Source organism: Nelusetta ayraudi, unplaced genomic scaffold, assembly GCF_046127955.1.
Source record: "Nelusetta ayraudi isolate G7.1 ecotype Tasmania unplaced genomic scaffold, CSIRO-AGI_Nayr_v1 ptg000166l, whole genome shotgun sequence".
NCBI classification, from domain to species: domain Eukaryota; kingdom Metazoa; phylum Chordata; class Actinopteri; order Tetraodontiformes; family Monacanthidae; genus Nelusetta; species Nelusetta ayraudi.
In genome coordinates, this window is record NW_027466216.1 from 164,376 (window position 1) to 186,709 (window position 22,334).

Genomic DNA, 22,334 nt, shown 5'->3' on the forward strand with positions numbered 1-22,334 from the left:
AGGGCGCGGCTTGTCAGGAGCTGGCGAGCTTTACGAGCCAGGGCGGTTTGACGAGACCCGGTGTGATTGGATTTGTGGACGATCTGCATCTGCAAGAGCCAGATGGGGATCAGTTGAGACGTGTCAAATGTCACAGGCCGCAGTTCTGCCGCCATGTTTTTTTTAACGCACACTTTGGAGCAGTCCTGTTGAGACGTCGCTTGAGATGATGTGTTGAGAGGGTTGACACTGAAAACACAGGCAGAATAAATAGAAATAATTGTGAAGCAGCTGAAGTCCAAGTGGTGGCTGCAAGTTGCAGAAGAGTTAGAGAGAATGTCTCCCCTTTTTGGAATTCAATTTGCTGGCAAAGAAGGTCTCTCTAATGCCCCCCCACACCCCCTCCTGATGAAACCATAGAAAAAAAACCCCCAAAAAACCTTTCCTGTTGAAATGACACCTTTGACCTCCCTGTGTGCTCCTGCAGAGACGCGTCAGCATTCTGGGGCCGTACAGCGAGAAATAAAAATGAAAGGTGTGACGCGAGGCCAGATAACAATCTGGTCCTGGACACGTCGTTCCGCGCTGTTATTGGCTGCGATGCATATCAATATGTGCAGATAGGATCAGTCATTTCGCTTGGCAGACGGATGGAAGCCCCTGCAAAGATCACTCACTTATGACTTTATTGTTTCATACTGCGGGGGAAAGAGGGGGGGGGGGGGAAACAGGTGAAACACACAAATAAGACCGTGTGTCTGATTTCTGACGGAGAATCTCTGTCTCGATGTTATTAAAGCGCTATAAGCCAGTCAATATAGGTTGTGAAAGCCAATATTTAAATAGAGCGCACATGCAATAAATCCGGGCGCGCACAGACTCATATTAATAATAATTGTGCCTTATTTCTTCGCTCCGTTTCCCCTCCACGCACGCCAGAGCCGAAAACCACCGAGTTTGAAAGTGAACAAAAAGTGTCTCCTCTCCGTGCCGCGGCGCCGTGCACGCCTGTTAATTTACCGTGCTGGGAGACATTATGGGGCCATTAGAGGCTCTTAAATTGGATCCAAGCAGGAAAGTCATTATCGTCCGCATAAGGAAGATTTCAATTGAGAGCGCTCGGTTCTGATATTTGATATGACGAACATATTAGAGGGAAATGTTGGATCAGATTCTCGGGCCAAGATAATTCTCCGCAGCGCTGTTGGCTTAACTTTATTTCACTTTAATAACAGTTGTGGATTCATTTGTATCTTATTTCCCAGTTGACGCTATGTCTCATGTTTGTGCCCTTTTAAGCAAAAAGAAATCCAGCGGAGCTCAGCGCCGCCAGAGGGACTACGGCTCGTTTTAGCTCCACTTTTGCATTTTTTGTTGCCAGACTTTGTGATTAACTCGCCAGCGTGCACATTCTCCGCTGCCTACCTCTTGCTCGGGAGCGTTCAGCATCAAAGCTGCACGAACCGTTGCTTAAAGCTGTAGAAAGTTAAACTTGTTTCCGTCACAAGAAGGATCTTATTTAAAGAGGAAGTGGCTCTCAGCCAGCAGCATGACTCAACCTCCAATGGCCGGGCTACCTTGTTAACGTTCTGCACATGAGATGGGTGAAATTTCACAGGAACACAGATCTCTCTCACAAGACAAACACATATGGAAATGCGAGGTGGCGGAAGGGAGAGTCAGAAAATGAATGGGGGCTAATTAGAGCGGGCCAGAGAGAGAGAGAGAACTGTAAGAAGGAATGGCTAAAGCTGAAGGAGGAGACTGAGACAATCCCTCCGTTTCCTCCTTTTTTTTTTCCTATGAAAAAGAACTACATTTCAAAGAGGGGAAGAAGAAAATCACACGACGACCGGCCATTTCATTACATTCCCGATGTATTAAAAAAAAGACACAATTACCAGGAGGCCTTGTAGTCTTGCCCTTTTTCTTTTTCTTTTTTTTTTTTTTTTTACACCCCCCGCCTCGCTTTTCATCAGTACATCCACCCACCCCACCCCCGTCCTCCTGTTCTTATTATCCGGCCCTATCAAGGTGGCGCCGCTTTCTTCTGTCCGGCTTGAATGTGAAAGGTCAGGCCGGTGATCAAGCCGGTAATTAGACAGACCTGGGAAGAGGAACTAGATCACTGCGTGTCACCCTCTTCAAATGAACAGCCGGGGAGCCGGCGCCGCCTTCCAACAGCAGCCCAGCCGCAGATGAAGCCTCGGCGCCCCCCCCCCCCCATTTTTTTGATTTGAGAGGAAAACGAGAAGAGAGGCGACTCGCCTCCCTCTCTGCCCTTAATCCACTGCTAGTGGCTTCTAAGCCTATTAGTGTCGAAAAACTTTAAGACAGAGGGTAAAAGAAGCGGGACCTCTGAGGGAGAGCGAGGGGATGAGGGCAGGCTTTTAATGTCGCGTGAGGGGGGGGGGGATTGCGTCGTCTTTCATCCCAGTTTTTCTCGCCTCTAATGCGCGTGGGACTTGGGCCGATTCGCCCGCAATTACATAAACAAGTCCGCAATCCGGCGGAAATATGATGTCACAGCGGGCAAAAAAAAATCTTGCTCATTGTTGGGATTCGGTATTGTTCCCCGTGATTGCTCCAGCCTGTAATCAGGTAGAAAGGTGCAGGTTCCACTCCACAGTGTTGAAGACAGTTGGAGAGAGTGGAGGGGGAGGCGTTAACAATCAGGCTACATTCATTGGCGCATGAGGCAAATCCTAAGAAAAGAAAGAGGCCTTAGATGGCCAGGTTGACGTCGGAGTGCGCGTTAAAAGCATTAGAGTTTATTGGATGTCCTCAACAAAGCACCGCTTGTACAATCAATTCCACCTCCAGAGGGACGGTGACTGCGGTGACCTCAACACTGCTGAGAAGATCTCAGGAAGTGGCAGCAGCAGCAGCAGCAGCAGCAGCAGTAGAGGGGCCACTGTGCACAGTGTGTAGACTGTAGACCTGTGTGTCCCTGATGCACCTCATCAATTTGGCTGATCAGCAGTGATGTCAGTATCTCTGTCTGCCAGTTCTGGTATAGGAAGGACTGCATGAGGTGGCTTCAAATGTTTGGACAGGACTGGACTTGACCTTGGACCTGGATGTGTCCTGGAGTCTGGAGTGTGGTGTGAATCTCTGCTTGAGCTCCACACCGAGCCCACCATCTCTAAAACGCGACGCGCTGAGTTTTGCCTGTGACCTAACGTGACCTCCGCTGTCAGCTCCTGCCCTGGCGTCAGAGGAGTCAAGCAGAGGTGTGTGTGTGTGTGTGTGTGTGGGGGGGGGGGTTGGCTGGCAGACGTTCTGAAGCAGGCGCTAAACAAAGAAGCAGACGGCTCTTTCTCTCTTTATGAACCTGTCATGAGAGAAGAGGGGCCCAGTAAATTCAGATTTCATGGCGCAGAGTCTGCCCCCCCCCCCCCCCCACACACACTCCCCCCCCCCTCCCCCTACAGCTGTCGATGCAACGATTCGACTCCTGAACTCCTCTAGCATGTACGCGGCATAATGGCAGCTTTAATTGGAACACTGCTTCGGCCCGCTTGTTATACGATGGCGCGGCGTAACGATGATGGACAGAGGGCGAGGTAATTGAATTTTATCAGACGCCCCGAAAACACGGGCGGTGATTACCAACGCCAAAGATGCATTCTGCCCTCCAACGATACAATATGTGCGCCGCTGGATCCGTGATTAGAAATGTTTGCGCGGCCTGGAGAGCGATCAGTCTCGCTAATAGGTTCATCTAGATCCTCGGCACGGGCTCCCACAGCACAAGTAAAACATTTTGCCCGAGGAGTTCATCTTAAAGGTAATATTCATTTAGTTATTCATGAGCCCCACTCACTCGGAGCACAAACGGCTGCGTGGCACCGCCGTAATATAAACCATCATCCATATCAGAGCAGATGCTGCAGTGCGATGCTGAGCCCCTAACTGGAGATCAGGCGTCGGCGGTGGCGTCCGAGGACAGCGCTGCGTTTTCCGCCGCTTGGAAGTGTGTGAACGCAACGCTCGCATTCAGGCGCAACTAAGCAACCGGCCCGGCTTCCGAGTTGTTTGCCTGCGGTGGGAAAACGAGCGCGTGCATCCGGACCAGTTCTACCAAGCAAGCAAGAGGAGACAAAGAGAATCTTTATTCCGCATTAAGGAGTGCTTTTTTTGTGAACTTCCGTCAACACGACTTATGTGTGAGCCACGCGACAGCAGCCGACAAGTGGGAAGTGTGTCTTGGTTGGCCAAACCTCCCGCGGGCGTCTCACCTCCGAGTTGCAAGACTCAGATTTTATTGTCGTTGTCGTGATGCTATACGCCACAGTGCAATGGGAGTCCTGCGAGGCGGTGGCAGCGGCGTGTGCCGCGGCACCGTTGTACAACCACACACCGTGAACACACAACGACCCCCGGGGAAGTATGCAAATTGACTTGGAACAAATCGCCTGTTTCCCCGAAAAAATAAAACAACGCGAGACGGTCCAGGTGTGAAAGGACCTTTAGTCTCTGTTCCGCAACTGATCAGCCGCTACTGCCCACAATACCTAGTTACCGTTTTCTCACGGTTTCTCTGGATCCACTTCCTGTTTAGCAAGTGGCTGACAGACTGACCCCACTACCATATTACCCTATTAAAAAAAGACAATTAGGTTAGGCTTTCAGGGAAGTGATCCATGAGCACAGTCAAAGTCTTCAAAGTTCCCTGCTTGCAAACTTCCACTAACCTGTGGATATATATTTTGTTTTTGTTTTGAAATGATCAGTAAATAATAGGAAGTGGTAGTTGAACTCTGATGGTCGCTGTCCAGTGTATCTGCACCCCCCCCCCCAGCTCCTGCAGATCGTCACCTGCCTCAGCCAGCAGGACAGATTATTGGCCCTGCTCTGCTCTTTAGATGATTACAGGTCCATGTGAGCGCCTGTGTGCTGGTCGCTGTTGTTGTTGTTGCTGCTGCTGCTGTTTATGGTGGTGGTGGAGCAATCTCCACTCAAAGGCCAGCGTCGACCGCGTACGGGACGATCAATACGGAGGGAGGCTGCTTGAAGGTCAGACGCTTAATGAGAAGGCTCTAATTGCGAATATTCATCTTTTGAATGTTCACCTTTGGGATCAGGTCATCAATTACTCATGCACGCAGACAGAGAGAAGCTGCACACCTGAGCTGCGGTGCTCAGGAAAGAAAAGCCTGAGGACTGTTTATGCATCCAGCAGCTGGTGACAGTCTTTCCTTATCTACATTATCATCTTGCACTTCCTGTTTTTATGTTCATCTAGGAACCTTTACCTCCTCCCACTTCCAGTCATCCCCTCCCCCTTCCCTGCCGTCACAGTATCGACTTGAATTCTTTTTAATTGTGGGCATATGTTGTTTTTCATCCCTCTAATATAAAACAGGACATTCTCTGTGTTTTGTCCTCGTCGTCCTTCCGGTGGAGGAGAGGAGATGACTTTGCGCGCAGGCTGTAATTGTTCCGTCATTACCTTGTTAACATGAATGATTTCTATTGTACTGGGAACAATGGCGGCTGATAACAGCCTGTCTGAAGTGCATTAGAAATTCTGACCAGGGTCAGAATTTGGACTGGTTCGGCATGGTTCGCAGATCAATTTGGGTTAGCATTAAAAGTTAAAAGCTGCACATGTGACTGGAATGATAAAATAGCCCTTAATTGCAAGAGCCAACGAGGGGGAGGCGCATCAGGGAGGAATGAATGATTCCAGGAATTATTCACAGGCTTAAAAAAGATGTTACATGAATGAAAGCCTCCAGTCTCCAAAAGGGAGAATGTCTCGTCTCTACAATTTTGCCCATCAACATCTCTCATGGGTTCTGTACTTTCTTCAGTCAGGTAAAATTCAATCCGATTTGAGATTCCAACAATGGGAGCACGTTGGTCCATATATGTATCGGGTGTTGAACTGGAAAAAAAGACCCTTTGACGCGAGCAGAGTTTGACTCATGTTGACCACGAGCAGAAGAAGAAAGAGGAAGAATCTGGAATCTCTTCTGGAAACAAAGCGTGTTGTTGCTGCATGTCTCCAAATATTCCTGCTTCACCTGCGATATCAGCAGCGGCATTCCCAAACAGGAAGTCGTGCTGAACCAACGGGTGCATGGAGGCCATGCGGAGTGAACAAAGGTTTTTTTTTTCTTGTCCAATGTGAAGCCTGGTGTGAGCGGACCACACGGGATCAGAACGCTCGGATAAAGGGGAGGAAGCGTATTGCTACAGTTTGCGTGACGACTCTCACGGCGTGGAGGCAGAAGGTTGCTGGAGAGCCCAACACCTTCCCCAAGCGTTCAAGCACTGGCAGCACAGAAGTAGGAACCTACTTGCTGACACATATCTGCTGTCAAGGTAAATCCACGCGTTTCTCCTGCAACAAGCGCAGCCCTTTTAATCCTCTCCGGCATTGTGGGTCTCCAGTCGCCTCTTTGTTCGGCTGCTCGGAAAATCTGCAGGCAATTTCCATAACTTTGCTCCTCGCCGAAGTGCCGCGTGCAGGCCGGGAGGGGAGGCGGGGGGGGGGGGGGGGGGGGGGGGGGGGAAGTGCCAGGAGACGAAAGGCAGAGGGAATCACAGCGAGTGAATAAAGGCAAAATGAAAACAATAAATCTTAAATGCAGAGCCGGCGCTGCCACGCGATATCGTGTCGATTCGCCGCCGTTCAGAGGCAAAATAACTGTTGGTTCCACATTGATCTTAGAGAAGGGAGAAAGCGGCGTCGCATGGCTGTTTTTATTCAGTGGAGGGGGGAAGAAAAAAAAGAAAAAAGAAAAAAAAGAAATACAAAAATGACAAAAGCCCCGCACAATTCATTCTCTCAAAAGAGTTGCGAGACTTTAGATAATGCAAATGAGGCGGCGAGACGCTGACTTCAACCGTCGGGTTAATTTCATCTCTCGCCGCAAAACGGAACGTGAAGCAATTACAATTCCTGGTGAGATGCACGTGTGCAGGAAAAGACAAGACTGCGACGTAGGCGGCGGTGTGGTGTTGCATGCGTGCGTGCGTGCGTGCGTGTGTGTATGTGTGCATGCGTGATGACCGCGCGCATGTGAGCGTACGTGTGCATTTCACACGAACATGCACACGCGCCTCACAGTCCTTTTAGAGGCTTTTTAAATGTCATGCTGCCGCTGATGATTGACATGCAAATTTATGGCTGGCAGAGAGGGCTAAATGAGAAGGAAGGTTGAGTGAAGCAGATAAGGGCATTGTTTCCCCGCTATAGGCTTAGGGGAGCTACAGCGGGGATTCATGGGGTTTAAAGAGGAAGTTAACCCCTGCGTTGCCACCGGGGCGCCAAAACATCACTCAAAGTCAAAGGAAGGGACCTCCAGTTGCCAAATTCAAAGGATCCCGCGTCATTAAAAGCCTTGAATTTTCTAATTACCAGGCTCCTGATAACAACACCGTGCAGCTATGATGCCTCGTCGCGCTGGCAAAAACACACACACTTAGAGAGTGTGAGAGCGAAATAGATAGATAAATAAATAAATAAATAAATAAATAAATAAATAAATAAGACTTAGAATGCCTTTCACTTTTTGCGAGGGTCTGAAAGTGGCGCCGTTCGATAGCAGATGTTTTGAGTGCAGCTCGGCTAAGAGGTTTTTCATCGATCCGATGGCCGCGTCTCCGAAGGAAGCAGAAAAGATGTTGCCGCTACACTGGGAGAGCAGGATGATGAAGGCGAAGAGGAAAAGAGGAACTCCGTGAGCGTGCTTGATCACACGCACACACACACACACACGCACACACACACACACACACTCGCGCACACGTGCACGCGCGTGTGCACGGTCCAGCGATGTATGCCAATTTGCTCTTACACGCATGTTGTTGAGAGACCATCTGCGGTAAAGAAGAGGCGCGGCAGGAGACTGTGATAACCCCCAGTCCCGACAGAAGGCCTCTTTGTTCCATGTGCCATCATCCTCTTTTGTTTACCGCCGCTTCTCCGTCGGCCGTCCACACAGGAAATCAAACCGCTTCTGCTGAGTGGTGCGGAGAGTCCAGCAGCAAGCCTGCTTATTTAGTTTTGCTCACCAGCGGGTTCAATGCTCCAGGGCTTTTTGCTCGGGTGGTGTGAACACGACCCATGAGATTTACAGGCAGCAGGCAGAGGATGTCTTTCCTGTCATGCCTGCTAATTTCATGAGTGCACGGTTCCTTTTGAACGGCGTGTCATACAGAGAGAGCAGGCTGACGCGAGTCTCCCTCAAAGAAAAAAAAAAAGAAAAAAAAAAAAAAAGCCTTTTTGGAAGCCAATGTCGTCCTTTCTGTTTAGAACTGCACAAAGGAGCCACAAATTCTGACCTGGCTTCGTAACTCCCCCTTCGGAAACTTTTGAAAAGTGCATTGAATCTCAAGGTCTTTTCTTTCCTCAGCCGTCCGTGTCCTCCACCTTGTGTGGGCGTCTATTTCTTTCCTTTCTCCTCCTCCCTTTGGAGCGGTCCGTCTCCCTCTGACAGGGTTAATGAGATGGCAGGACAAGAGGCCTTCAGCGGCCCCACTGTTCTTTATTTATGTTAAATCTTAATGTACTCACTATGGCGTGCCGGTGTTTAACACCGCGCCCTTGGGCTGTTGCCGCATCTTCATTCAATTCAACGAGGTGCCGGCGGGTCGGTGGAGCGGCCGCTCCTTCCGAGCCTCGGAGTCGCAGGAAAGGAGGAGCAGGTTGTGATCCGCCATCCGACTCCTCACTCTGCTCTCCACCTCCGTCCGGACAGACAACCGTTAATGAGGCTGGATTTATGAGGGTGGGTCTCCAGGCCAAAAAAGGAGAACATTCTCCTCTGATTTGATGAGTTCAATAAAGTTCTGGCTTGTATTTAGTTTCTGACGTGCAATGTGACCTGAGCACAACAATCTATACTGAGCGTTCAAAACGTCCACGCCCACGCTGTGTTTTGCATGCGTGTTGAAGTCTAAGAAGAAAGGCAAAAAAAGCAAAAGTGGTTTGTTATGCAACGTGAATCCCAGGAAACTCCTGCACCATGCGCCTGCTCCTGCTGCACCGTGGTTGGTTCTCAGACTCTGGGCTACACACAGCAAAATGCATGCAACTATAGCAGCAATCGAGCTAAAAAACAATAACAACAACAACAACAACAACAATAACGAGAAGTCTTTGCGCAACGCAACAACACACAAGGCAGAAGCAGTGATATTTTGCTTTGCCAGTTCCAGTTGGCCTGAAATTGCTTGACCCTTATCCCTGGTGGAGGCTGCCAGTCACTAATGGAAAATGTTGTGTACACACAACAGAACCCTAACTCAAGGTTACAGTGGGAGGCTGGGGGGGAAACGCACTGTGGGCGCAACCGACGAGTTAAGGCGAGCGGCCTTGGCCCGGAGAATTTTATTTTTCGGGGACTGCTGGACCCACAACTCCTCTCCAAAGTTTGTTTTTTCATAAAGTCAAATATGTGCGGTCACAGAAAAAGCGGCTAAACATTTTGGGATTTGGCGACGGTCTCAACTTAAAGCGCGTCAACACATCGCTCTCGTTGTTGTTTGATGACTCCGGCGCACGCACGCTACCTGTTAATGAGGCAATTAGGCTTCCTTGTGCGCACTCGCGAAACAGGAAAAAAAAGTTCAAACTCATTACATATAGCACATAATACATTACTTCATTATACACTTAAAAAAAAAACACATTTCTTTCAACTTAAGTCACAAAGTTTGCCTTCATTTGTCTTGTCGCACTTCTCTGGCTAACTGGGAAACTTTGAGAGAATAAATCTTTGACTCGCAAAATTAGATGGGGAAAAAAAAAAAAAAAGGTTTGGGCTTCAGAAGCTCGTTTTTCTCAGCCGTTAATGATCTGACAAACACAACTCTGACAACTCCAGCACTCTGCTGCATTTTCACTGAGTGTTAGCCAATCGGCTTCCTTTATTGATACACAAGCAGGAGGTGTGAACGGTGTGATGATCCACTGGATGCGAGCAGGGACGCTGGCCTCATTGGCTGGTCAACTGCTGCTGTACTACGACTGCTGCCCGTATAAGCGCAGTATAATTAAAATTCATCATCATTATTATTATTATTATTATTATTATTATTATTATTATTATATTACTATAAGAGTCCCCACTGGTGGCTGCTGCAGGTCCTGCGTTGCCTCGTCTCTTCAATCACATGGCATTCAGACTTTGCTGAGGATACACCCTCCCTCCTCCCCTCCCTCCTCCCCCTCCTCCTGTGTTTTCCTCTCACACCAGTCGTCCTCAGATCACACTCGCTGAGTGACAACAGGTAATTTGCCATGTTGGCGACAGCTGCCAAATTTCTGAGGCTTTATCCTCCAAACAATACCGAGAATCTGGCTAAGTTTTATTTATTTTTTTGGTGGGTGGAGTGGGTTTGTCTGTTTCCCCTCCTCCTACCCCTTCCTTCTCGCTCCCTCTCTCTCCCTCCCTCCCTCCCTCTCTCTCTCTCTCGTCCGCAGTGCCTCGCCTGTAAAAATTGGCAAATTCCCCGCACTTTCACTTAAAATGTCCCCTACTGGAAATGAGAGGCATAAATCACGACGCCGGCCTGGCACCAACGCGCCCGCTGTGTCACATGAGCTTGAATTTTTTACAACGCGGAGGGAAAGCGGCGGTCCTGTTGACACTTTCCAGCCTGGGAGCTACTGTTAGTCAACCACTCATATCCATTTTTAATGAGCTCTCAGCCATGATATAGTGTAATTTCACCTCCAGGACCCAGCGACGCTATTTACCGCTAACGAGAAACAGCACAGCGCCGGCCAAGTTCCCCCCGATTGGAGCGTTTATGAAATTCGCCGGTTTACGACTCGGACAGGGTGTGTACGTGAGCGCGGTGCGTCTTAATATTAAAGCGTGCGCCGCCGCCGCCGCAGCTCGCTTTTCTCCAAGCACGCCTAAACGTGTTTGTTTATTTCTTCCTCCTTCTTGTGGCAGCCTCACCACAACTTGTCATTTAGAATATCACTCATCTTTGACCGCAAGCAGTCGCAGCCAAGGTACAAATGAATTATAGTGCCGAACGAAGAGTTTTGCTGCTTCCAAGGCAGCCTGATGTTGTTCGGGGCCGCCGATTTAAATGAATGCAATTTCACACTTACTTAAAAACAGGACAACGTCAACAGAAAGACAGAATAGTCTCGAAGTAGAACATCCACCCGGCGCTGTTTTGCAGCATGCAATTAGATGCCTCAGGCCGGATAATAAGGACATCAAGTTTTTGCTGCCTCTCCTCCTGTTATTTGTTTATTTTGCATCACACATCACACACAATACTTTAAACTTAGGAGAGAGAGAGAGGAAGCTGCTGCCGACCCAGACCTGAGCTTCCTCTCAAAGGTTCCAGCCAGTTCTGAAAATCCAACTGGTGGAGATTGTGTGTGAGAGGCAGACAAAGCCGGCAGAAGTGCTGGAAATTGTGAATCGACTCATTAAAGCCAGATTGAGTCTTCAGAAAACTTAACTGCTCTAAGTGAGCTGAGTCACTTCGTCTGCAGGCTGATCAGCGCTGTTGAACTTTCTTATCGGCTCTTCTACTGTTACGATGACGATCTGAGGCTCCGTAAATCGTTGCCATCACCGCCTCGTCCCGGTTGTCATTACCGATTGCAGGACAGCATCAATTTCTAATCGCTCACCAGTCAACTGTGTGAGTCTGACAGCTGGCATTTTGGTCACTGACGCTAACAGCTCCACCTCAGGCAAAAAACCCCCCCAAAAAACGAGAAAGCAACAGGCCAAAGAGACGGTCTTTTCCGCCACCAACACATTTTAGGAGCTGAGTGCGTTAAACTGGATCGAACAGACGAGACGTTATGAAACACTGACATTGAGAGAGGAGGAAGCTTCAAGGCTAAGAAGAGCCAGGGAGCTCGGTGGAGCCCAGACGGAGCACTCGGTCCGCCGCACCGCTTGTTTGTTTAGTCTCAGGTGGTGAAGCCGAACGTCCTGCGGCTGAAAGGTCTCGGTTCTCGACCTTTGGCCCCTGTGGTCTCTGTCTGCAAGTCGTCAGCGCCGGCGTGCACATGTGCGAACGGTGATGGCTTCTGATGTGCCGGTGGCATCTGGCCAGCGGCGCTCAGATGTGTGCGTAAGGGTGTGTGTGTGTGTGAGTGTGCGAGTGTGCGAGTGTGCGCATGAACGGGTCAACGGTGAGTTGTTTTGCAAAGGGTTCCATCAATGAGTTCTGTCTTCATCTCGGTTCACAACTGAGGCTTTGCTTTGTTTTGTACATGTGCTGACTGACCTATTGGAGAAGGCTTGGCTTAATGCACATCATTGATCTTGGTTTATATCAGCCCGGGCGAAATTTGTTTGACGGTGAAACTGTGATTTTTGTTTGTAACTGTGTGGAAAAGTTAAATTCCAGTCTCCAGTGGCTATTTTACATCAGAGTCTTACAAATGCAGCACCAAGAGACCTGAAATGTGGCATTTCATACCCAGTGCAGGTAAAACTCTAAAGGACGATTCAAGTCATTGAATAAAGCAAAGAAAAAAACAAAACACACATACGTGTCTCTTCCAGCGGCACATTTTTAAGGGACACGACACAAAGTCAAAAGACGCAATTAGGCCCATAGCTATGTCCCAGCAGCTGCTCACTTTGCTAATGACTCACGCGGGGGAAGCAGAGGTGAGGCCCTCTGGTGGACGGGTCAGCGGTGGCGCGGCAGGTTTCACCCGAGGCGGTCGCAGCTCGGCAAGACACAGCGGTGATAACCCTCCAGGATGGATGAGAGCTTCTGGCAGGAGGCTAAACTGGAGGCTGCAGTTCTGGACTCTAGGAAAAAAAAAAAAGAGGAGAGAAAAAGCTTCAGTGTGGGCCTCGGAGATGGCTGCAGTCCAGGAGTCGGGCGAAGGAGCACGAGTGGATCAGGACGTCTGTCTGTCTGTCTGTCTGTCTGTCTGTCTGTCTGTCTGTCTGCCCTTAATTTATGTTCTTTTCCTTCCCGTGAAAACATTCTTGATTCTGAACATTCTGACGTGATTTTTGAGCACCAAGCAGCGCTTCAGCGTTATCGCACGGCGGGCCCGGAACAAAGACGGGGCGACGGAGGAGGCAGATGAAGCGGCGGAGAGTGGAGGGGGGGTTTGAGGAATGAAAGAATGGCTCGGAGCTCGGCGAGTGTGTGAAGTGGAGATGAAGGACGGGAGAAGAAGTGGAAGTGAGGAGGCTGGGAGACAAAGAGCAGAACCGAAGGCAACTGACAACTGAGAGGTGGAAGTGTGTGTGTGTGTGTGTGTGTGTGTGTGTGTGTGTGTGTGTGTGTGTGTGTGTGTGTGTGTGTGTGCGTGCGCACGCGGGCACACGTGCGCATTGATGGAATGGAGGGGAAGGTGGGCAAGGAGTGGAGGGTTTTATTGAGACGCGTCTTCTCTGCAGGCTCCACCACTCCGCCGCTAAGTCTCCCTCCTCTCTGCCGTTTATTACAAAGGCAGGGACAGCGGTCAGAGCCCTGTCTTTTTCCTGTGTGTGTGTGTGTGTGTGTGAGAGAGAGAGAGAGAGAGAGAGAGAGAGAGAGAGAGAGAGAGAGAGAGAGAGGGAGAGAGAGAGAGAGAGAGAGAGATGCCCGGCGCCTCTGCTGGCTCATAAAAAGAAGGAGCCCGGCTGACGCGTGGAAGTTTTTCACCCGGCAGAATCTTCTCCTGTCGTGACGTCGGCGGCAAAACGGAGACACGAGGTTTGAAAAGCATCGATACGTGTGACTGGTCAAATTAACTGCAAAAGCAATTAGTAAGGGACCGTTTGAAGCAATTAAACGTCTGGCATTAGGGGAGCATTAGATCCCAACATTCAATTTGCGAGAGTCTGACATTTTTAATTGTTTTTCTCGAGGAGGGAAAAAGAGAAAACGCCGACAGACTGAAGGGAAACGACTGGGATGGATTCAAGTTATGATTTCAGTGGAATTGAAACTTTGAATTGAACTTATTCCCGCTTTGAAAGATTCTGTTTCGTTTGGCGTAACATCACCGACGTGTCAGTGTCGGTGTGAAGTCATTTCAAAGTCAACTCTCACCAACTGCAGACCTCACTATGACGTCACAGGGAATAAAGACGCAGCAAGTGAGGGTCCACAGAGTGACACTGTCATCAACAATCACTGCAGCACCCTGACAGGAAAGGAAACAGGTGAAAATGGTGGAATGCAAAAAAAAAAAAATCCAAGAAGAATCAATTAGCGGGGCAAAGTCAAGAAATGTTCCCGAGTCAAACGGCTCCACTCTCACTCACGTCGTAATTATTATCATTAGTGCTTACGAGCCTTTCATGATCCAATTAATGCGGCATTCTGCCGATGTCGTGGGGTTTCTCATTTATTCCCACTGTTGATTCTGTTTGCCGGCATTATTAAAAGAAGAAAAAAAAATTGTTATAAGCGCAATTAAAGTTCCCACTTTAGGATGTGTTTCAGGCTTAATTTATGTAAATTGTAAACTAGGCCTCGCGTGCCACTCGTCCGCTGAGTATTCCCGGTCGCGCCGAGTTCAGTCGGTTTGATAAAAGTGCCGGCTGTTGTTTTTCCACCTTCCGCGGCAATGAGATCCTCGGCTACTTTGGAAAAGACAGAGAAAAAAAAAAAAAAAGCCTCGTCTTACGCGCGCAGCTTTAAACGGCATCAATTACGGCGGGCACGCCGCCTCCTTCGGAACATCGTCCGTCAGCCACTTTTGTCACGCGCTGCGCCGTCGGTTCGCAAAAACAAGACGCCATGGCAACACCCACCACCCACCCGCCCCCCAGCCCTCATCCCCCGCCCACACAGCCCCTCGCCGTGGTAACCAGTCCGAAAACTGCGAGGTGATTATCTGGTTTGCCAGCCCCCCCCCCTGCCTCGGCTCTGCAGTTAAGCCCGCCGAACGTCGCTCCCCGCTAATTAAGTTTGTTTATAAGGCAAATTAAGTTTAGGAGGCGCGTGTGTAGGTGTAAGTAACCTTCACAGGGTGCAGACGGGAAGGGGAGGAGACGGAGGCGGGAGCGGGAGCGAGCCGCTCCGCGCGTGCATGCAGGGCCGCACAGGTCTGCGAAGCGCCCGGGCCGCTTTATCAAAGGCACGTGATCCAGACAACTGCGCCCGCCGAGCACCCACATGCCGCGTGAATAAGCAGCAAAGCAAAGTTCAACCACTTACACAACAAAACACAACATTCTGTTCAACGTACTTCACACAATACTTTCACGATCCTGAAGTATTTGATATGCTGGAGGGGTTAAAAATCATGAAACAAACCTCTGGGTCCGACATCGAGGCATCGCGAGCTCTCAAACTCTGCAGCGGGAACATATTTGGCACAGATAAGCATCAGGAGGTCACACATTTCCCTCCAGGACGACCACAATGACGACAACTAGCGTGCTTCTGACGCTCACTTGTCCTCACTTAGCCAGCAGCCCTTTTGTTCAGACGTTGTTAACGTTTGCTCCTTTCATTGTCAGAAGACATTTGCCTCCACCGGCGCCACACATAACAAACACCTGCATCTGAGAGTGCTCCCAGCGGCCGGCTGGCCGGCGCGCGTCAGACGACGCTCCCTTCAGTGCCGCTTCCTCACTAATCTTCATTTGGACCACTTAGAGAGATACTTAGTCATCTGCCCCGGTGTCATCTCTGCCTCACAGACAGAGGGGGAGAGAGGGAGAGAGAGAGAGAGGGAGAGCGAGAGAGTGAGACAGAGAGAGAGAGAGAGGGAGCAGTCGAGTTCTCTGGGTGCATCAAAAGTGAGTGTCACCGTGCTTTTGTCTCTGCTGCATGCACACAAACCTGCAGGTGTGTGGTCTGCTGTGAAAACTGAAGTTCTCCTGACAGCAGTTTTCGACTGTGTCCATTGTTTAAGATCAAGTTGCCATCCAGGTGAAGACAGGACAGAGACAAAGATGACTGATCAAAAAACGGTGAAAATCATGAAAGTAATTAAATGAATATGAACATGAGGAACATCCCGGAGCAGGCAACCCCAGCAGAGACTGAGATAGAAAACAGGAGGATTCCCCGCTCCCTGTGTTTTGTCTGCACGTATTGGATTGGAATTTATTCTGTAGATTGCGTTGCGTTGCTTTTTATTTTTTTTTAATCTGTTTGGGCCCGTGTACGAAAATCAAATGCAACCATTTGACCGGCGTTAGCCCGAAGGCTTGTCGGCAGCTCGCAATTATAACTTCCACTTCTTCCTCGACAAAAACAACAACGCTGAGCAAAGACAGCAGCCAACCAGGGCAAATGCCTCGCACAAATTATACGCAGTGATAAATCGAACGAAAACACACACCGTCTGACTGGCAAATTGAACGCGGGGCTAAAAGCGCAGAGTCAGTGGTCGGACATCTCGCTCTGCGCTCAGCGGTTCGGCTGCTTTTTAACCCTGCGCTGTCTCCGTTCTTCTTTCAAGTGGCACGTGATTGTGCGAATGCTGCAGAGTCAGACGCTCAAGTGGATTCGACGCCTCTCTGAAAACTTTCGGAAAAGTGAAACATCTCAACATTGGTAGGAAGAATGTGGCCTTTCAAGATGCACCGATGAAGATTTGAAGTTAACCATCAAAAGGAGTTTCAGCGTAGAAATAATAAGTTGGCCGTGTAGAAAAACAAGGACGGGGCTCTCAAAAGCACAGAAAAAAAAAAAAAAAAAATCACACGTCCACACGCCCACACACTGTGAGAGCACACACACACACACACACTAGAACCCGTGTGTGTCAAGTCTCAGCCCACTCTCTCCGTTTGAGGTCAATTATTTCCCACAACGTTTTGTGTTTTGTTTTTTTTTGTAGTTGCTTGTTTTAATTTCCTCCCCATCAGTAAGTTTTTAGCACATTCCATTAACTTCTTCCTCTAATTGCTTTGATCCCCATCACACGCCTGCTTCAGTCCGACGTTCCATGCGCTCTGTTTTGTTTAAAAAAACAAAGTCCAAAAGGAGAGAGGGAGAGAGAGAGAGAGAGAGAGAGAGAGAGAGAGAGAAAAGCAAACTCATAATTAGGGTCGGCCTGCACCCCCTCGTTCTTCTGAAGAGCTCCAGGAAGCAAAGCGTAACAGTGGTGAGAAGAAAACGGACCGAGGCATGGAGGCTGAACTCGGAGAAGTCGGAGAAGTCAAGGAACTCGGAGGCGATGATGTGGGTGCAGCAAGACGAGGATGGGAAAAAAAAAACACCGACTACGTGTTGTGCTACTGGCGGCCAAACGAGGACGGCAGTCCGTCAATCAAGCCGAGGCCGAGCTTGAGAAAACGTTGCAAGCTGAGAGGTCGGCTCCTCCCAACCTCCCCCGCCCCCAACGCCCTGACGTGCATGAGTAAGTGTGCACGTCTCGAGTGATGATTGCAAAATAACCGGAAAAAGAATCCTAACAAGGCAGAAAAGTAGCTCAGAAACAAAGCAGTCAAATTTTCAAAGACGGAAAAATGGGCAGGACGTCGGAGATGGTAGGGATTGTAATTTTTGCAAAACCTCCAGCAGGAAATTTCCATAAACGTAATGGGCATGAAGTAGAGAATTGGATTAGAAGATTTATGGAAACAGAAAAAGATGAAAATAAAATTCATTCCAATTTGAAAAGAGAAAAAAAAAAAACAGTTTTATGCTGCGCAGCCTTGAGGGTTTTTTGTCTCTTTGGATTCAGATTCAAAATATGCAAACTGTTGAGTGGAAACAGGTTTGCGGAATAACCTGGACGTGGATTCAGCTGCTGTGAGCTAAAAGGCGGCCACACTTTTAATCCCGTTTGGCCAACAGTAACAGCAACAGCAACAGCAACAGCAACGCCACCTCTTCACCAAAGGGCTGTGTTTAGGATCAGGGAAATCATCTTTGGCTCCTGCTAATACAAAATGGAGCACCACAACCTGCCATAATCCACCCAGGCCTGAAAGGCGGCGCCATAAAAGTGCAATAAAAGCGACATCAGAGGAAAACAGCCTGAAGCTGCAAAATAAAACTAAACACACAGAGACTCTCAGCTCTCTTTTCTCTTTTAGCATCTGAAAAAGGGATTTTTTTTTTTTGCTGTTGTTGGGTGGTGGAGTCATCATGGACTAGAGGGGGTGGAAGAGTGTGTGTGTGTGTGTGTGTGTGTGTGTGTGTGCGTGCGTGCATGCTGACTCAGCAGCACCGTGTTCAGCCTGGTGGGCCGGACTGGACGCTGAGCGCAGAAAGCAATTCTGCTGCAGATTGTCTTTGACGAATGAGCCGTCGTGTTAAATGTTGCACGTGTGGCGGAAAAGAGGTAAAGTTAACGCTCCTTAAAAGTCTTTTTCTGAAATGTTCCTTCCTTTTTTTTTTATTTATTTTTTTTATTTTGTTTGTCTGTCTGTACTCTGAATCACGTTTTACTTGCACACGGCACAAAGTAAAAGCTCTCCACCAGTACAGCCCTGTGGACCAGTCGCAACGCGCTTTCACAAATTTACCAAACACATTTCAGCAATCGGATCCTCAAAGCTGAGGTGTCCTCACTGTCAAACATCATATTACTTTTTGGCAAAAACTGCATTTTTCAACACCACAAAAATTGCAAACTAATCAACAAATTGTTTGATTAATTGAACAAATAATAGATAGAAAACAAAATAAAATAAAATGCAGAATCCTGCAGACGGGAAGATCTTGCATGTGGAAAACACAGCCCACAAGCCGCTCCCGACTCGTGTCACCGCGCTGACACCATGTGTGTTACAGACCCACAGCAACCTGTCAGAGTGCATTTATCTGCAATGTGTTGTGTAGGAGAGCTCGGCACCAGCGGGGTTCCCGACCAAACAGAGCCGGGTGATGAATTGGGACTCGGCGGGACAGAGCCAACGCAGCTGATGAGAGAGCTGATGAATGGCCCCGCTGATGTTTGAATATTACACACAACACAACACATCCCTCCCAAACACACACACACACACACACACAGGCACACGCTCGTGAATGCAGCTAACGTCGCGGCCGGGGACCTTTATGAGCTAAGACGAGCTTTGTGTGTCCCTGCTCTGTGTCAACGTGCGCCTGCAAACATACGCATGCTTCCTGTAAGTCAATCATCAAGTGCCATGTGGTTAAAACATGCTTGATGCAAAACAGATTGTGCTCCAACACCGAGCCGTGCCACATGCAAGGAAGGTGCTAGCATGTGGCACACAGGTTTTTCTTTTTTTTCTTTTTTGCGTTCACTGGCGAGACAAAGAGTTGGGAAAATTTCCCATCATTCCTACAGTGATCAAACATTGTGGGAACCTCTCTGTGACCTCTCCCCGTGTTTATTGAGGCTAGATAGTATTTACAGGAATGGAGGAGCGAGCTTTGGTCCGAGGTGAAAGCAAGATCAGCACCTTGGAGAGCTCCCGGACAATTTTCTGCATCGCTGGATCTTTGTCGCGGATCCCCCCCGCCTCTCCCCCCCCTCTTTTTTTCCACTCCCCCTTCAACCACATCTCTCATCATCTCTCATCATCGCCTGACTCAGTCTATATCTGAGCGGTGTGGTTTCAAATCACAGCCTGGCCCAGAAAGCTAAAAGGAGTGTTTGCGACCCCAGGAGGAGTTACCCTCCAGGATCGTGAACAAAGACAAAACGGTCACATCACAAAATTAAGCAATAGTCATGATACGTCACTGCGTCCCTGCAATTGACCAATTCAAAATATTTGTCGAAAATTGGATTTTTTTTTTTATTTTTTTTTACACATTTCTCTTTGTTTTCATCTCGGAGGACAGCTCGTTCCCATCTCAATGCTGCGTTGCAGTATCTCAGTCGTCCTGCCCCCCCCCCCCCCTCCCAACTGAGGAGCTGGAAGCTGAACGTTCCCCTTGTAGCCATCCTAACCAGGATGTAATAAATCTCCTCGCTCTCACTGATACACGCTGAAATGTCCTGGCTGATGAATGCCGGCCTTCCTCCCTGCCAAATGCATTCCCTTACAAAGATGAATAGAGGCGAGTGGTGGGCAGAAGAGGTAAGAGACGGAAGAGAGGAGAGGAAAAAGGAGAAAGGAAGGAAAAAGGCCATTTTCAAATGTAGATGGGTTTGACAGAGCGTCTCCAGGCCGGGACAGTGAACAGTGAATGAAATGCATCAAGGAACGTTACATTAACCCCTGAGATGGGGTTGACGGGCGGGAGAGGGAGAGAGGGTGGGTGGGGGGGGTAAAGCAAAAGAGAGAATTCCATTTCAGCATCATTTGTCTCGTCTGGTCTCCTGGCCTGTTCAGTCAGGTGAGCTTCCTCACTGTTCCTCTTCTTCATTCTAGCACTTCAGCTGCTCTTACGCGCACAACTTTTGCTTCAATTGTTTTTATTTTATTCATTGTTATTTCAGTAACTACTTGCTGGCATACTGATTGGGTCGAGATATGGATTATGTGCTTCAAATTTGCATTGATTTTTATCCATCTGCTTGCAGAGTTTTCAGTTCATTTACATTTTTTTAAGTGAGATAATTACAAAAAAATAAAGTCATTGCCAATCAGCCGTGCATGAGAGGTGCACTTCTCATTCATGGCCGTTAAAAAGATTAATATACTTCAGCACAGTTATGCACCTTTTGTGGCTTCGCCACATGGTGACGGGTGACAGCGTTGTCAGGGAAGACGGCGCTTCACTTCGGGTTCACTTCAACGGCAAATGGGAAAGTTTGAGAATGAAACAGCATCTAAAAAGATACTTTTATTTTTCAGAAAAGGGAGAAGCAATTACCAGAACCTACTCAAACACATGCTCACCACTGACACACACACACACACACACACACACACACACACACACACACACACACACACACACACACACACACAATAGGGGTACGTTGTTGTTGTTGTTGTTGTTGTTGCCGTTGTGCTGTTGCCTCAGAGACTGCAGCAGCTGTCAGTGTGTTAGTGCGCGAGATAAAACCAGGAGGCTCGGTGATACAGCAGGGATCTGAAGTGCCAATTAATTAGGATGAAGGAAGAAGAGACTGCGAGCACGCCGCAAACCCACGGCATCAGCACAGATGTGGAAACGCAATGCTTCTTAAATGCGCGGCCTGGGACCGGCGCTGGCTTGCTTTCCGCGCGGAGATACAGATATTTTATCGCGGCGCTTGGTTCCTTGGCAAAAACAACACAGCGTGTTGGCCGCTGGGCTCTGAAGCTAGTACGTCTCATAAAACAGCAACGTGAAATGATCTAAGGACGTCTTTTTAAATTTTTTTTTCATCCTGAAAAATCAAATTAATTAATGAAGCTTCCAGTTTTAGCCACTGCCAACAGGTGCATTTGTGCAGTAATTACATTACGGCTTATTATCATGAAACGCGCGGCCCGGCAGCGGCGGCATGAATCGCCGGGTTACAGGTTTGCAGAGACTAAATTGAACATTTGTTTCGCTCCACGTTTAAGTGCCTCCGCATTTTTATGCAGGAGGGGAGAGGGGGGGGGGAGGGGGGGTGGCGGAGGGGGAGGGAAGGAATGGAGGGAATGCACGGCATTAAACTTTGCTAACCACTACTGCCTGCCTCCAAGGCTTTGGCAATACATTAGCCCGGCTTAATTTAAAAAATACCTGCGAGGGAGCCGGTGTGGCTGGAGTGGGGGAGCCGACTGTTTGTGCTGCGCCTGCTCGCAGCGCTCATTTATGCAGAGCAAATCCAGTGTGAGGACTTTCAGCCGGAGACGGGAGAAGCTATTTCCTCTAACCAGGCTTTCCAAAAAAATTTGTTCTAAAGTCATCACCGTGATTTGGCTCAGCCCGTCTCCTTGTCTCTTTCCTAGCTAGACTGGGGAAAATGTGTGTGTGCGAGTGCGTGTGCGTGTGCGTGTGCGTGTGCGTGTGCGTGTGTGCGTGCGTGTGTGTGCTCGCTTCAGCTTTAAACTGTTTTCTGTTTTTTGCTGCGGGTCATCCGGAGCTTGATCCCAGACAAGACAATATCTTCCTATTGTACTCTGTGCGATTGGCCTCAGGTGGTGGAGGGACAACCAGCTGACCCGACGCTCACGTGCACGGGCTCACACGCGCGCACGCGCCCGCTCAGAGCCATGTTCCTTGCAGGTGCGGCGTCTCTGTGCAGCCGGGATCCAGTGCGAATGGGCGGTGGACACACCGGGGACTCCGGGTGATGTCGCAAGCGTTAAAGATTTGCTGGGAATTTTCCCATCATGTGCGGGCAATGGTCAAATTATCATAATAGCTATTGAGTTTATGGACCAAGTTAGTGTGTCAGATAATGCGTAGAAATGATTTCATTTATTTCACTGACCCTCCCTTGAACCAGCGACCGACTCTCAGTGAACCAGACAAGATGATTAGTGCAAATCTAATTCAACATACAAAAATATAATCGACCGGGCTCAAGGCTGCTGAATCACTTCATGTAACATCGGGTTCAAAGAAAAAGAAAAAAAAGAATGAAACGC

The 22,334-nt window shown here is 48.8% G+C and overlaps 1 long non-coding RNA gene across 1 annotated transcript in view; it reads right to left on the bottom strand.

Moving 5' to 3' along the window:
* The window catches only part of LOC142880310 (uncharacterized), a 44,430-nt gene that overhangs the window by 21,323 nt on the left and 773 nt on the right, over positions 1-22,334 (bottom strand). Inside the window, exon 3 of the long non-coding RNA XR_012925420.1 lies at positions 12,582-12,736. This is a non-coding gene — a long non-coding RNA (uncharacterized LOC142880310). The remainder of the gene's footprint in view (positions 1-12,581; positions 12,737-22,334) is intronic.